Source organism: Macrobrachium rosenbergii, chromosome 14 (genome assembly GCF_040412425.1).
Source record: "Macrobrachium rosenbergii isolate ZJJX-2024 chromosome 14, ASM4041242v1, whole genome shotgun sequence".
NCBI lineage: Eukaryota > Metazoa > Arthropoda > Malacostraca > Decapoda > Palaemonidae > Macrobrachium > Macrobrachium rosenbergii.
Window position 1 is genome coordinate 31809884 of NC_089754.1, and position 15000 is coordinate 31824883.

The following is a 15000-nucleotide window of genomic DNA, read 5'->3' on the forward strand; positions in this document are numbered from 1 at the left end:
TATTTGTTATTTTTGTACCAGGATGGATCCTTTCTACTGGAGCAGGCCTTTTAATTATTTTAAGTGCAAATGCTAATGCACAGAGGACTTAATGCCCTTTTTCTAGGAAGAAAGAAAAGTGAAGCTTACGCAGTATTATTATTATTATTTATTATTATTATTATTATTATTATTATTATTATTATTATTATTATTATTATTATTCAGTGGATGAAACCTATTCATATGGAACAAGGCCACAGGGGCCATTGACTTCAAATTCAAGCTTCCAAAGAATGTGGTGTTCATTAGAAAGAAGTAAGAGGAAGTAGAGAGAAATACAGAAAGAAGAGATACCACTTATTAAGTATCAAAATGCAAGAAGAATAGCATTAGGGTAGTAGTGCATTGCATTTTTCTCTTGAAATTCTGAATTTCCAGTTGCACGACATTCCCTGGGGGGCTGTTCCACAGTCCAATGGTGTGAAGAATAAAGGACCTCTGGAACTGAGAAGTTCGACAGCTAGGCACATTTACTGCATATAGGTGCTACTGTTCAGAGAATCTGGTTGACCTTCCTCTTCAAGGAAGGAATTTGATAAGAATAGATAGGTATTCTTCCGATGAGGTATGTAGTCAGAATTAATCCTGCATCTGATAGATAACGTGCAGTATGTTATTTTTTTTAATTCCCTAATCAGAAGTAATGATTAACAGCATAGTCTGTAATTCCAGGTGACTGAAGGAGCCATTATAGGTCTGTTTATATATTATTCCATGCTGAATTTAAGACAATTTGCATTCTGGTATTCCTAAGATAACTGATAAATAAGTAGCTTAACCCCTTTTGGTTATATTACCATACACCAATCTAATACATTTTTACGTCTTTATTTAGAAGTGATCAAACTCTGTACAAGCATATTTTCATCGTGCCTACCCTGTCATAAAATAAATACCAACAGGAACTACTTAGAAAGTTTTTGAGCTGCATGATTTTTTTAAACCAGTGTCAAGTCTAGTACCATTTGACAATTAGAAAAATAAGTATAGCCTTCTGATCGACACGTGTCTCTCTAATTAGCAAGTTTCTTGCATTTTTATTGTAACAGTAAAGCTTATTAAAGAAATCCTTGTTGTAAAACAAGTCTTCTACTGTATGTATGTATATATAAAATTATATTATTATATTTATATAATATATAATATATATATATATATATTTATTAAAGAAATATATTATATATTATATATATATATATATATATATATATCAAGTATGTATGCACTGTATGCAATTTAGAATATATATATATATATATATATATATATATATATATATATAAAATATATATATATATATATATATATATATATATATATATATATATATATATATATATATATATATTCTAATATATATTCTAATGCTAATGAATTAACCTCAACTCTGCTGATATTGATTGGGACATCTCGTAGTTTTATATACGGTGTTTATATTGAGACATCTTTTGGAGATATAAGATTGTGTGGAGAGCATTTGTATAAAAAAATTCTTAAAGGTTTCGTTCTGATTGCTGATGAAGGTTCACGCTGTACATGAAAAAGGAAGTTTTCGACATGCTGAACATCTGCAATCTTGCCTAGTTCTCAAGTTGCGTATAACGATTCACCTTTTGCTCCGAGATAAAAAAAAATAGAAAAAAAGCCAATGGGAAACAAAACCACCTCAAGCAATACGCACTATTTCACGCCTTCAACGTCCCCCTAATCTAGAACGAGATGAGGGCGTCTCGCTTCATCAGTAATCATGTCAAGGCGATCACGTCCAAGCATATGTGTATAATCTTGGAAGAAGAAGAAGAGGAAGAAGTCAAGTCGTGCAATTCCAGCCCCTCGCTCGGTCGTCCGGTCTTTATCCTGGAACGGAGGCACATCCAGCTTCCAGAAAGATTACTGTCGATTCGTCGATTCGCCTGATTTGGGATAAAAGAAATTTTATAGTGAGTTTCAACCTGCTGTGCCCAAGAGCGGTTTGATGGTTTGGCCAGAGGGTGATAGGTAGCACGTGGTGTAATTATCTCTCAAAGGTGTTTTGGGTGTGTAGTGGAGTTTTTGGGCATCTGAAGGGATGAGGGATGTATTCCTGTGCTTGCCTACACGCACGCTCGATCACGCGCACACACACACACACACACACACACATATATATATACATATATATATATATATATATATATATATATATATATATATATATATATATATATATATATATATATAATATATATATATATAATATGTTATGTTCTGAGTGTGGTTGGAAGAGTTAAATTGAATTTTGAATGAAATTTTGCCTGAGGGGCCAACACCTAGATCTCAGAACATAAGCAATAAATGGAATTAATAGTATGATTTACTTGATATTACATCTATTCAAAGAAAATGGGAAGGTAGCCTTTCAAACCAGTCGGTTATATTAAATTAATTTATTTACAGATTTGCAACTAGAAATTAATATGGACATGCTGGCAGTTCAGCAATCAAATCGCATGCAGTGTGTCAATAAAAAGTATAACTACAGTTAGAAAATAAATAAGTCTGAGAAGGCTACAGCTCTACAAAGGGTTTGACACGAATCTTATAGAATACCTAAGACTGGCTGATAAAATTATTTTACATTAGCACAGCATGAACACTTGAGGGGCCTAACACGTGGCCCTTGTAGACTGTCGATTGCAGAAGTGTCTTGCCCGTGGTAAGATGGAATTGAGTCTTCTAAGGCAGCTGTTTCACACGGGCAGGGCCAGAACCCGAAAAACCAGACAACAAGATTCTGGAAGAGAATTCCAGGTCAGCATTCATTTACGCAAAGACTCTCTCTCACATGAAATTAGTTATTTACAATGGAGGGAATTATTAATTAGATTTAATTAGCACATGGTAACACTAGGGTGGGAATGCTCTAATTATTATCGCAGAACAAACTTAATTCAGGCTTGGACCAAGTCACGAGGGAAAAATGTGTGCTAGGATGGGGGAAACGGACTTGTTAAGGAGAATGAAAATTGGGAAATACTGAAAATTGAGAGAGATTCAGGAATACGAAAAGAACACTGGCGTTATTTGCGACTTAAGGACGTATTGCATTGCATCTGTGCATGGAGCTAGCTTGCAAAAGATGGATTCAGGCCGCTCTCTTAGAAGTTCCGACACGTGGCGGGGGGAGGGGGGGGGAGGACAGAAGGCACCCGATTTAGTGCGGTCAAGAGTGAGTCAGGTCACAGGACAGCGCCACATCTGAAAGAAGCAAATAACAGCCTGCACGAAGGTCGTAGGTCATAGGGAAATATCGTACGATATTGATATTGGGGTAGGACGCCTACATTTTGTCCTCCCTAGCGGGGGTCTCCTCCAGCCGCCATGAAATTTGACTTCATAGCTAACAGGCTGGAGAGACGAATATCTAAATAGGTAATAATATATACATGTATATATACATGTATATATATACATATATATATTGTAACCCCTTCCATAATTACCCGTTATTCGCTCTTCTTCTTGGAACTAATATATGGACCTATTGATTACCCTATGTCATAGCGTGCTCCTAATTCATACTTACCTTTGCATATGTATTACTGTACTTGATGATACAAAATATTTGACAATTCTAGGTGTTAACTTCAAAGCCAGACTGGTTTTTTTTTTCTATCCTCTCAATAATATATCATTCAATCGTGCCGGAGATCTAAGTATTATTTCAAAGACTTCTTATATATACTGAAATGAGGACATGTCCCGCACATCGCCTCTTTTGCTCTTCCATTGTATAGTCTGACTGCTGTTCTCTTACGTGGGTACCAGCAGCATCCCAGGATCCTTCTCTATCAAAAACCAGTAGAGGAGAGTTTTTTTTTTTTTTCACAACTGGTCACTGGTATTTCATATCTTCCAAAAGGTAATCTTCCATTATTTTCTCCCCGACAGGAAACTTCTACTGACTTACCTAAACTGGGTGCTTCCTGAGAGCCAGAGTGTGCTTCTTATTCAGCGTCAGCATCCATATTTTGCTGAGGTGGTATGTTACACTTATTACCTTTTTATTTACTTTGCTGTTAGTGTACGTATATGTTTCTTTGTTTGTCTGTGTACCTATTTGTTATTTGCTTTCATCATACGGATATTCTGTAGCTTACTTTTGTATATTAATGACCCTTTTAGACTGGTTGCATACAAATGTTTGCCTCTTGTGAATAAAAACAAAAATGAAGCAAGGTAGCTTAGTGGTGTAGTTGGCAACTGACAATCAGCGGGTCCCGAGTTCAAGCTCCATGGAGGCCGAGTCCTCGCCCGGAATTCTGACTCGAGATCTCTCGTAGTATTTACAAAGATGTAGTATTGGGATTATGTAGTCATGGGTTTGTGATCATAAAATAAAGAAAATGCAAATGAGTATTCCTTTATACATAGGTTCCATCGGTCAGATTCACTGAGTTGTCTATATTGTGATTCCCGCAATGATATCTTAACTTATTTATTTTCTAATATCCTTGGATACGCTTTCTACTGAAAACCTCGGAATCACAGAGGAAACTGAATGAAGATATTCTCGTTCTCATGCGGGACACGAACCCACGGTGGTTGGGCGGTTGAAGTGGGGTTTAAACTATCACAAAACCCATAGACGTTAAGGACCCACCACTGTTGTTAAGACGTATTCTTGGATAGAACCAACGATGCATAAATGATATATTCTGTTGTATATCGACAAGCTATATGTTCAGCTGTTCATTTTTAGGTTATAATTTGAGCGGCACATTCGTCAGTCCTGTAATTAGCCATTTGTGCTTAACGAATACAAGCAACGGCTTATGTGAATGCTATCAATGTATGTGGGAGAAATACACTAAGCTACATTTGTAAGCGATGCAAATAGCAATGCAGCTTTGCAAGAAATGATCAACAATTTCCCAAGAAAAATATTTAGCAATATGTTACTAGAAATTAATTTAAGAGCTTATTCCTAAAGCTTTAAATTGGCAGCGAAGATCTGAATAGCGTTTTATATCAACCCACCTGCCTACCGCACTCTCTCGTACGTTACCATTCATAAAATCAACTTAAAAGTGCATTTTGTTCGTTCAAAAGACCTAATGTTTCATTCACAACTTTTCTCGGTCCTTTGATACCAGTAGTCTGGGCTATAAAACGAACGCAAGATGGCTTTTAAAGAAAAAATAAACCGGTTTTATATATTAACTCAAGGGTGCTACGTGAATATCGAACAAGTAATCTCGATGGAAATACTTCAGTGAAAATGGAAGCCGTTATCTTAAGCACATTTTGCTACTGACGTCATTAGCAGAATTATATCTATATTACTCCTCACAGATTCTTTTACGCTTCGCTCAATATAAGCTCATCCAATTGCTATCATTCAAACGGTAGCGCTTTCATCTTATTACCTTCATTTTTTTTTAACTTGTCATCGTAAATATCAAGAAAATATAAGCTAATTGACCAGAACAGCTAAGAATCACTGGTGCATGTAAAGATAATGACGCTAATAGGAGCAACAAAGTCGTTTTTACACTTTCCTCTTTGCGTCTTGATAAATAATCCTATTTATGCTTATTTTTTATGATTTGTTGAGAAAAACTTTTGTGGAAAAAGGCTGTTTTGATTATCGTCATAGAGATTTTCTTTTGGTGAGGTTTAAACGTTGTGTTATTGTTTTTTTTTTAAGACACTTTTAAAAATACTTCAAATGAGAGGTCTAGAATACATAATGTTTGCTTTGAATATGTTTGTATAGTCATCTAATTCGTTATGACCTAAAGTATATTGCAATTTAATAAAACTGCTTCTACGGTCATACTTTTTATTGTAAAAATATCTGAAAAGAGAAATCTAAAATACACAATTATTTTTCTTTACGTTAATATTCACAGTCATCGAAACCATTTATAAAAACCAAAAGAGTATCTATTGCATTTTAATCAAACTATTTCTCCAGCCTTGCACTTTATTTTAAAAATACTAAAGAGGAGAAATATAAATTCACAATCATTTTTATTTGCATTAATATTCACAGTTATCAAAACCATTCACAATAACCAAAATTATATTTATTGCATTTTAATAAAACTATTTCTCCAGCCTTATAATTTAGTTTATTATTTTTTGTATATTTTTTACGGAGATTCTCTCACACACATCGAAACCATTTATAAAAGCCAAAATTATGTTTATTGCATTTTAATCAACCTGTTTCTCCAGCTTTATGTTTTAGTTTATTATTTTTTGTATATTTTTTTATGAAACACACACACATCGAAACCATTTATAAAAACCGAAAGTATATTTATTGCATTTTAATAAAACTTTTTCCAGCCTTACATTTCATTTTATTATTTTTTGTATATTTTTTTACGGAGACACACACACATCGAAACCATTTACAAAACCAAAAGTATATTTATTGTATTTTAATCAAACTGTTTCTCCAGCCTTATGTTTTAGTTTATTGTTTTTTGTATATTTTTTTATGAAAAACACACACACACACACGCACAGACACCTTCAATCTCCCACCAGTTCGTACGTATGTACGTGCGTGTATGACATCAATATGTGAGAACCAACCATACAACCTCCCGCGGGGGAATCTCTCGGGAGTGATGAAGGCGGGAGGGGGGTTAAGGGGGAGGGGGGTTTAGGGGCTGGGGCAAAAGTGGGCGTGGCCAAGGGGGGCCATCGGAAGCGAATCAGGTAAGAGGCGTCGCGCGAATGGCTTGTGGACTTAAGGCCAACGGGTTCTCCGTTTCACTGCGCCCTCCAGCGGGGCATTTTTGCCCACCAGGCGTTTTCGGGAACACGGGCATTCATTTCACACCTATTATGGGAGCGGCTTTGAGCCTGGTGCGCCCCTCTCACTTTCGTTCACGCCATGTGATATCGAATCGCCCTCCCCCCCTTTTTTTTACTATTATTTCTACACACCGTTCTTTAAAAAAATTTCCTGTTTTGAAATCTTGATTGAATGACATCGATTTGTAGTTTGTCGTCTTTCAGTGATATAAAGAAGACTTGGACAATAGGGAACGAATGTAGATTATGAGATACTTTCCAACCATTTTTGTTATAGTTACGACATAAGTCATACACACCACGGTTTAAAAAGTACTTTTTTAAAGTCTTTTGAATTGAATGGTGGCGATTTATAATTTGTTCTGTCTTTAAGTGATCGAGACGACTATAGAAATATAGGACTTATGTGGAGTGTTAGATATTTTACAACTATTTTTATCATAGTTACGACATCAGTCATACACACCACGGTATAAAAAATACTTTTTTTTTTATCTTTTGAATTTTTTATCTTTTGAATTGAATGGTGCCGATTTATAATTTGTTCTGTCTTTCTGTGATATAAAGAAGACTAGAAAAATTAGAGAACTCATGTGGATTAATAAATATTTTGCAACCTTTTCTGTTCCTTTTCTTAAATGTTGATTGAATGGCACTGAATTATAGTTTGTTCTGTCTTTCAGTTCCAAAGAAGACTAAGAAAAAATAAAGAATGCCAGTTTTGAAACCATTTCTGTTACAGCTACAATATGTCATTACAACTATGGTTAAAAAATACTTTTTCCTTTTAAATCTTGAGTCAGTGGCACAGATTTATAGTTTATTCTGTCTTCCAGTGATGAAACAGACTTGAAGAAAAAAAATATAGAACACCTATGAATTAATAGATACAACAGAGGTCACACACACCAGGACACAAAAAATACCCCATTTTCCAATTCTTGATTGAATGACATTGATTTATATTTTTTCTGTCTTCCTATGATAATAAAAAAATGGGAAAAATACAGAATGCCTGAGAATTAATAGATATTTTTGCAGCCAAATATTTCTATTACGGATACAACACATGTACACACCAGGATACAAAAATTACACCTTTTTTTAAATCTTTATTAAATGACGCTGATTTATTTATAGTATATTCTGTCTTCCAATGATAAGAGAAAAATGGAAAAAATATAGATTGCCTTGTTATTAATAGATATTTTGCAAATATTTCTCTTACGGCTACAATAGGTCATGGGTTGGCGAAGGAATTCTTTGTACTGAGGTGTCAATTGTTAATCTTTCGTGATTGGTACAGGTGACAGATATTGGCTGACTTATAAGAGATTATGGATTTGAAGGTGTAATCATATATATTGGCTGTCATTAGAAATGATTTCATTGTCTAAATCAGTCACTACGAAACAGGATTTTTTTCAGAAATTAATTTTTTTATAAAATCATCAGCAAAAAATTATTCCATTGCAACTTCCTACTTTATTGAAAACTGAAAAAATTCTGATAACATATTATTTGATTCAAATGAAAATATATATACGTATTTGTATCACTCAACTCACTTTTAGGGAAAAATATGGCAATAAATGAAAAGTGTAAAACAATGAAAAAGAGGTGTGTAACAAAAACAATGAAAATTAGAAAAATATAAGAAAATAGAAAAGTAATAGTAAGAAGAGTAATGATGATGGCTTTCAGGTTGCAAAAAAATAATAATAATATAATAATAATAATGAAAATAAAATTATGACTTGAATAAGTTTGTAAACCACACCTTTATAGTCAACACGATAATGTGCACTGGAGGCAATAATTATTTAATAATTACAAAAGGCAATTTGTTTTCCTAATTTAAATATAATTAAACTAAAGAAAATCTAAATAATTCCAGATATCTGTAATGAACACTTAGACCTTGGCCAGTGCTCCTTATGTCATTGCAAAATTTTTGTCAATGGAATGATCTTTGGAACCGAGATATAATTATGTAAATTTGAGTCAAACTCCTGATGAACATACATTACAGGTGTCCGGAATTGACGTCTGTTTATTGATGCGTAAAAACGACTCCAACATTTAGATAATTCAAGTCTTGAAGTATTTTTCATTTAGAATTATAACAAGTTTCTGCATCTTGCTCAATAAATGTGACGTTAATATATGCAAAAAAATTAAAGTGAATAAAAAAAATGTAAAATGTGAGGTGCAGTGAAGGAAAAAATTAAAATAAATACAAAAAGGTGCATAAAATCACAAAGAGTCGGTTTCTTTAGAGGTGAAACGACCAGCCCTGTGTCACATCTCATCATCATAATGGTCTACAGAAAAAATAAAAGTGTCAGCTGCCTTTTGCAGTGGGTGATTATCATTCCTCCTAATTTTCGCCTGCCTCTCTCTCTCTCTCTCTCTCTCTCTCTCTCTCTCTCTCTCTCTCTCTCTCTCTCTCTCTCTCTCTCTCTCTCTCTCTCTGTATGGACTTCAGTTTTTATCTTGTATATACAAGGACGGATATAATTTGCCATACATACAGTATGCCTGGCTTCCATTGTATTTAGCAACTTCTCACAAGGCTTGGGTTAGCCTGAAGAAGCATGAAGAAGTTAGCATAAAGAAGTTAGCATATAGAAGTTAACATGAAGAAGTTAGCATAAAAGAAGTTAGCATAAAGAAGTTAGCATATAGAATTTACCATACAGAAGTTAACATGAAAGAGTTAGCCTAAAGATGTTAGCATAAAGAAGTTAGCACAAAAAGTTAGCATATTGAAGTTACTATAAGAAGTGGGCATGCATGTGAACAAGGTCCTAATTATATGATTAAAATATAGTCCTACTTACTTTAACAGTAGCTTGAAAATGGAAGTCTTTTGAAAACATAATGATTATACTTTGAAATGAAAAACCAAAGATGATAAAAGATGCTATGAGAAAAAATGGTTTAGTAAAGTTTTATTTCTTGATTTATTGAAAACAGACAAGCACACTACAGGAATAAAACCTTTTATCAGTAAATAAAACCTAACTGCAGCACAATTAATGAAATGATATTCTGCTTCCGTAAAGTTTAGATCAAATTAAATCCTAAGGTTTTATAGAAGATATTAAAGAAAACCTAAGCTTTGCTATTGTGAGACTTACGTCTCTTATAGTGTCATTACTAATGCTAATTCTTAATCTACTTTATATCAGTTTTCTAAGTTTATCAATGAAAAATACAAAACAGCATATTTCAGGGTATTCAGAATGTTTATGGCAACCTCACTTTTCATCTGATGTTCTGTCATAGACGCAATAATAAAATTCATTTATACATAATATTTTTATACTTGCATGAATCTGCTTTGTCCTTTTTTTTTATTTCTCAGAATAACAATGCAAGTTGCATTCTTAGATTATCAAGACCAACAAAAATCCATCTGCTTTTATTTAAATAAACACTGAGAAAGAACGTTCTAAGTATTTATCAACAAAGTAACACGTAATCACACGTAAAATAAGAAAGAAAGAAATCTGGAGCCATAAAACCTTTATAAACAAGGTAAAATAAGTGTTTATTTTTTTCCCCTTCCTTGAGAGGCACCATAAGTACAGGTTACCTGAGGTACCTAACAACAACTGCATTGGAGATGGTTACCCCTGGGCATATTGCAGATTGTGTCTTTAATCACCGACTTTATCCTCCTTGTTTACGAAGGTACCAGCCAGACAGACTGAGAGCTTACCATCTCTCTCTCTCTCTCTCTCTCTCTCTCTCTCTCTCTCTCTCTCTCTCTCTCTCTCTCTCTCTCTTACGTGACTTTTATTGTTTGACTCTTTATTTTGCTTTTAACTCTTTCTTTATTTATTTTGTATGAGTAAATGTTCAATGTTCAGTTTCTTTCCACAATTTCTAATGCTATTCTCTCTTTCTCTCTCGCTTGCGCTTTAACCTGCTTGTATTTGGAAGAGAGTGAGATATCAGTCATACAGACAATTTACCATTCTCTCTCTCTCTCTCTCTCTCTCTCTCTCTCTCTCTCTCTCTCTCTCTCTCTCTCTCTCTCTAACCTGTTTCTAGTTGAAAGGGAGCAATAATGCGATACCAGTCATACTTACAGTTTACCATTCTCTCTCTCTCTCTCTCTCTCTCTCTCTCTCTCTCTCTCTCTCTCTCTCTCTCTCTCTCTCTCTCGGGCTTTAATTTGTTTGTAATTGGAAGAGAGAGTGAGCTATCAGTCATACAGACAATTTACCATTCTCTCTCTCTCTCTCTCTCTCTCTCTCTCTCTCTCTCTCTCTCTCTCTCTCTCTCTCTCTCTCTCTCTCTAACTTGTTTCTAACTTGAATACCAGTCATACGGACAACCTACCATTCTCTCTCTCTCTCAAGGTAGAGAGAGAGAGAGAGAGAGAGAGAGAGAGAAAGAAAGAGAAAAGAAAGAGAGAGATTGCCAGTTAACGAGAAATCGTACGTCAGGAAACTTGTGTTATTAAGGTTATTCGTTGTCTAGGGGAGTTGCCTCGTAATTCTTTCCTGATTACAACTGGCACGGGGAGTCCCTGTAACCCCCTCTCCCCAACTCCTCCCTCCCTCCTTCCCTCCTTCAAATTGTTGCTTAGTTTTCTAGAGATACTGGCGACGGTGACGGTCATAATGGGGCAGTGCATGATATGTGGCACATATGTTTAGGTTGTCTGAAGATTTCTCTCTCTCTCTCTCTCTCTCTCTCTCTCTCTCTCTCTCTCTCTCTCTCTCTCTCTCTCATTACATATAAGGTATGACTTGTGTTTACATCTTTATAAAGTTTTGAACCGTCTTTATTTCACTTTGTGTAAGTAAATTCCATCTCTCTCTCTCTCTCTCTCTCTCTCTCTCTCTCTCTCTCTCTCTCTCTCTCTCTCTCTCATTACATATAAGGTATGACTTGTGACGTGTGATTACTTCTTTATAAAGTTTTGAACGTCTTTATTTCACTTTGTGTAAGTAAATTCTCTCTCTCTCTCTCTCTCTCTCTCTCTCTCTCTCTCTCTCTCTCTCTCTCTCTCTCATTACATATAAGGTATGACTTGTGTTTACATCTTTATAAAGTTTTGAACCGTCTTTATTTCACTTTGTGTAAGTAAATTCTCTCTCTCTCTCTCTCTCTCTCTCTCTCTCTCTCTCTCTCTCTCTCTCTCTCTCTCTCTCTCTCATTACATATAAGGTATGACTTGTGTTTACATCTTTATAAAGTTTTGAACCGTCTTTATTTCACTTTGTGTAAAGTAAATTTCTCTCTCTCTCTCTCTCTCTCTCTCTCTCTCTCTCTCTCTCTCTCTCTCTCTCTCTCTCTCTTCTCATTACATATAAGGTATGACTTGTGACGTGTGTTTACTTCTTTATAAAGTTTTGAGTCTTTATTTCACTTTGTGTAAAGTAATTCTCTCTCTCTCTCTCTCTCTCTCTCTCTCTCTCTCTCTCTCTCTCTCTCTCTCTCTCTCTCTCTCTCTCATTACATATAAGGTATGACTTGTGTTTACATCTTTATAAAGTTTTGAACTGTCTTTATTTCACTTTTTGTGTAAGTAAATTCTCTCTCTCTCTCTCTCTCTCTCTCTCTCTCTCTCTCTCTCTCTCTCTCTCTCTCTCTCTCTCTCTCATTACATATAAGGTATGACTTGTGTTTACATCTTTATAAAGTTTTTGGTCTTTATTTCACTTTTTGTAAGTAAATTCTCTCTCTCTCTCTCTCTCTCTCTCTCTCTCTCTCTCTCTCTCTCTCTCTCTCTCTCTCTCTCTCTCTCTCTCATTACATATAAGGTATGACTTGTGACGTGTGTTTACTTCTTTATAAAGTTTTGAACCGTCTTTATTTCACTTTGTATAAGTAAATTCTCTCTCTCTCTCTCTCTCTCTCTCTCTCTCTCTCTCTCTCTCTCTCTCTCTCTCTCTCTCTCTCTCTCATTACATATAAGGTATGACTTTATTGTGTTTACCTCTTTATAAAGTTTTGAACCGTCTTTATTTCACTTTGTGTAAGTAAATTCTCTCTCTCTCTCTCTCTCTCTCTCTCTCTCTCTCTCTCTCTCTCTCTCTCTCTCTCTCTCTCTCTCATTGCATGTAAGGTATGACTTGTATTGTGTTTACATCTTTACAAAGTTTTGAACGATCGTATTTCACTTTGTGTAAGTAAATCTCTCTCTCTCTCTCTCTCTCTCTCTCTCTCTCTCTCTCTCTCTCTCTCTCTCTCTCTCTCTTCATTGCATATAAAGGTATGACTTTATTGTGTTTACCTCTTTATAAAGTTTTGAACCGTCTTTATTTCACTTTGTGTAAGTAAATTCTCTCTCTCTCTCTCTCTCTCTCTCTCTCTCTCTCTCTCTCATTACATATAAGGTATGACTTGTATTGTTTACCTCTTTATAAAGTTTTGAACCGTCTTTATTTCACTTTGTTTAAGTACATTCTCTCTCTCTCTCTCTCTCTCTCTCTCTCTCTCTCTCTCTCTCTCTCTCTCTCTCTCTCATTACATATAAGGTATGACTTGTATTGTGTTTACCTCTTTATAAAGTTTTGAACCGTCTTTATTTCACTTTGTGTAAGTAAATTCTCTCTCTCTCTCTCTCTCTCTCTCTCTCTCTCTCTCTCTCTCTCTCTCTCTCTCTCTCTCTCTCTTTTAGACTGAGGAATATGAAACTATTTCTGTTCTATCAAACAGACATGTGTGTGTCTGTTTGAAGTAGAGTTCAGCTTCCAGCAATAACTGGAATAAAGATACCACAGACCTCACGAAGCTAATGAGCAAGATGTGGATTATAAATTTGGGTAATATTTATCTTTGCCCTTAGGGGGCTAGTGCCGCCAGTCCACTCATGTGGTGCACTGCACTGTAGGCATTACTTGAAGTTCTTTGCAGCGTCCCTTCGACCCCTAACTGCAACCCCTTTCATTTCTTCTACTGTACCTCCGTTCATATTCTCTTTCGTCCATCTTCCTTTCCACCCTCTCTTAACAATTGATTCACAATGCAACCGCGAGGATTTCCTCCTGTTACACCTTTCAGACCTTTTCACTGTCAATTTCCCTTTCAGCGCTGAATGACCTCATAGGGCCCAGCGCTTGGCCTTTGGCATAAACCCTATATTCTACCTATCTGATAATTATCTTGCTTTACTCATCGCTAGTGAGTTATTAATTGTTAACTTTTAATCGTTAGATACTAATTAAGGAAGAACAGTGTGAAAAGTTATCATCCCAAGAGATGTACGAGTATTGATATTGTTGACGTTAATAATATTCTTCATATAAGTTGCTGGCGGGTAAGACCGAGGAAGTATTTCTCTTCAGTGCTAAAAAAAGAACAAATAAACTTAGATAAACAAATGATTAAATAATGAAAGAATAAATAAATAGATAGATATATAAATAAAACACGTGTCAATAAATCTAGCTAATCTCAGCGTCGTAATATATAAAATGCAATGCGAATCATTTACATTAACGTTTTACCGAGAGTAGCGCGGATAGTCTACGGGTCGTAAACTCCACATTGACCTCTTTACCTCTTGGCCCTTGAGCAAGATGATGCTCAGCTTGAAATAATTTAAGTTGCGTTTGTACTTGATATACTTTGATGGAATGATGCGTTAGCAGCATTTAAGCACCTACTGACTAGTCCTGTTTGATGGATGATTATTAATTTAGCGGCATTATTTTATTATTATTATTATTACTAGTATTATTATTCCATTATAGTTTATTATTATTATTATTATTATTATTATTATTATTATTATTATTATTATTATTATTATTATTGTTGTTGTTGTTGTTGTTGTTCAGAAGATAAAAGCTATGCATATGGAACAAGCCCACAGGGGCCATTGACTTGAAATTCAAGCTTCCGAAGAATACGGAGAACATTATAAACAGAAGATAACAGGAAACACAGAAAGAAGAGATCAGTTATTAAACAAGAAAAAAATACATAAAGAAAGTAATAAATATATAAGAATAAAGAATGTAAATATATAGAATGTAAACTGTTATCATGCAGGAAGAATTGTTTTAGGATACCAATGCGTTGCATCTTCGCTTCAGCTTTTGAAGTTCCAATTGCATAACATCCTCAGGGAGAACAAATTGTATTGGAAAGGATTGGAAAGCTTCAAAAATCCTACAT

General features: G+C 34.9%; 1 protein-coding gene across 1 annotated transcript in view; it reads left to right on the forward strand.

Moving 5' to 3' along the window:
- LOC136845522 (transmembrane protease serine 9-like) overlaps positions 1–15000 on the forward strand; it is a 657893-nt gene that overhangs the window by 196752 nt on the left and 446141 nt on the right. The window contains exon 4 of the mRNA XM_067115701.1: positions 3973–4063. The gene's annotated coding sequence lies outside the window, so the exon portion shown is untranslated. The remainder of the gene's footprint in view (positions 1–3972; positions 4064–15000) is intronic.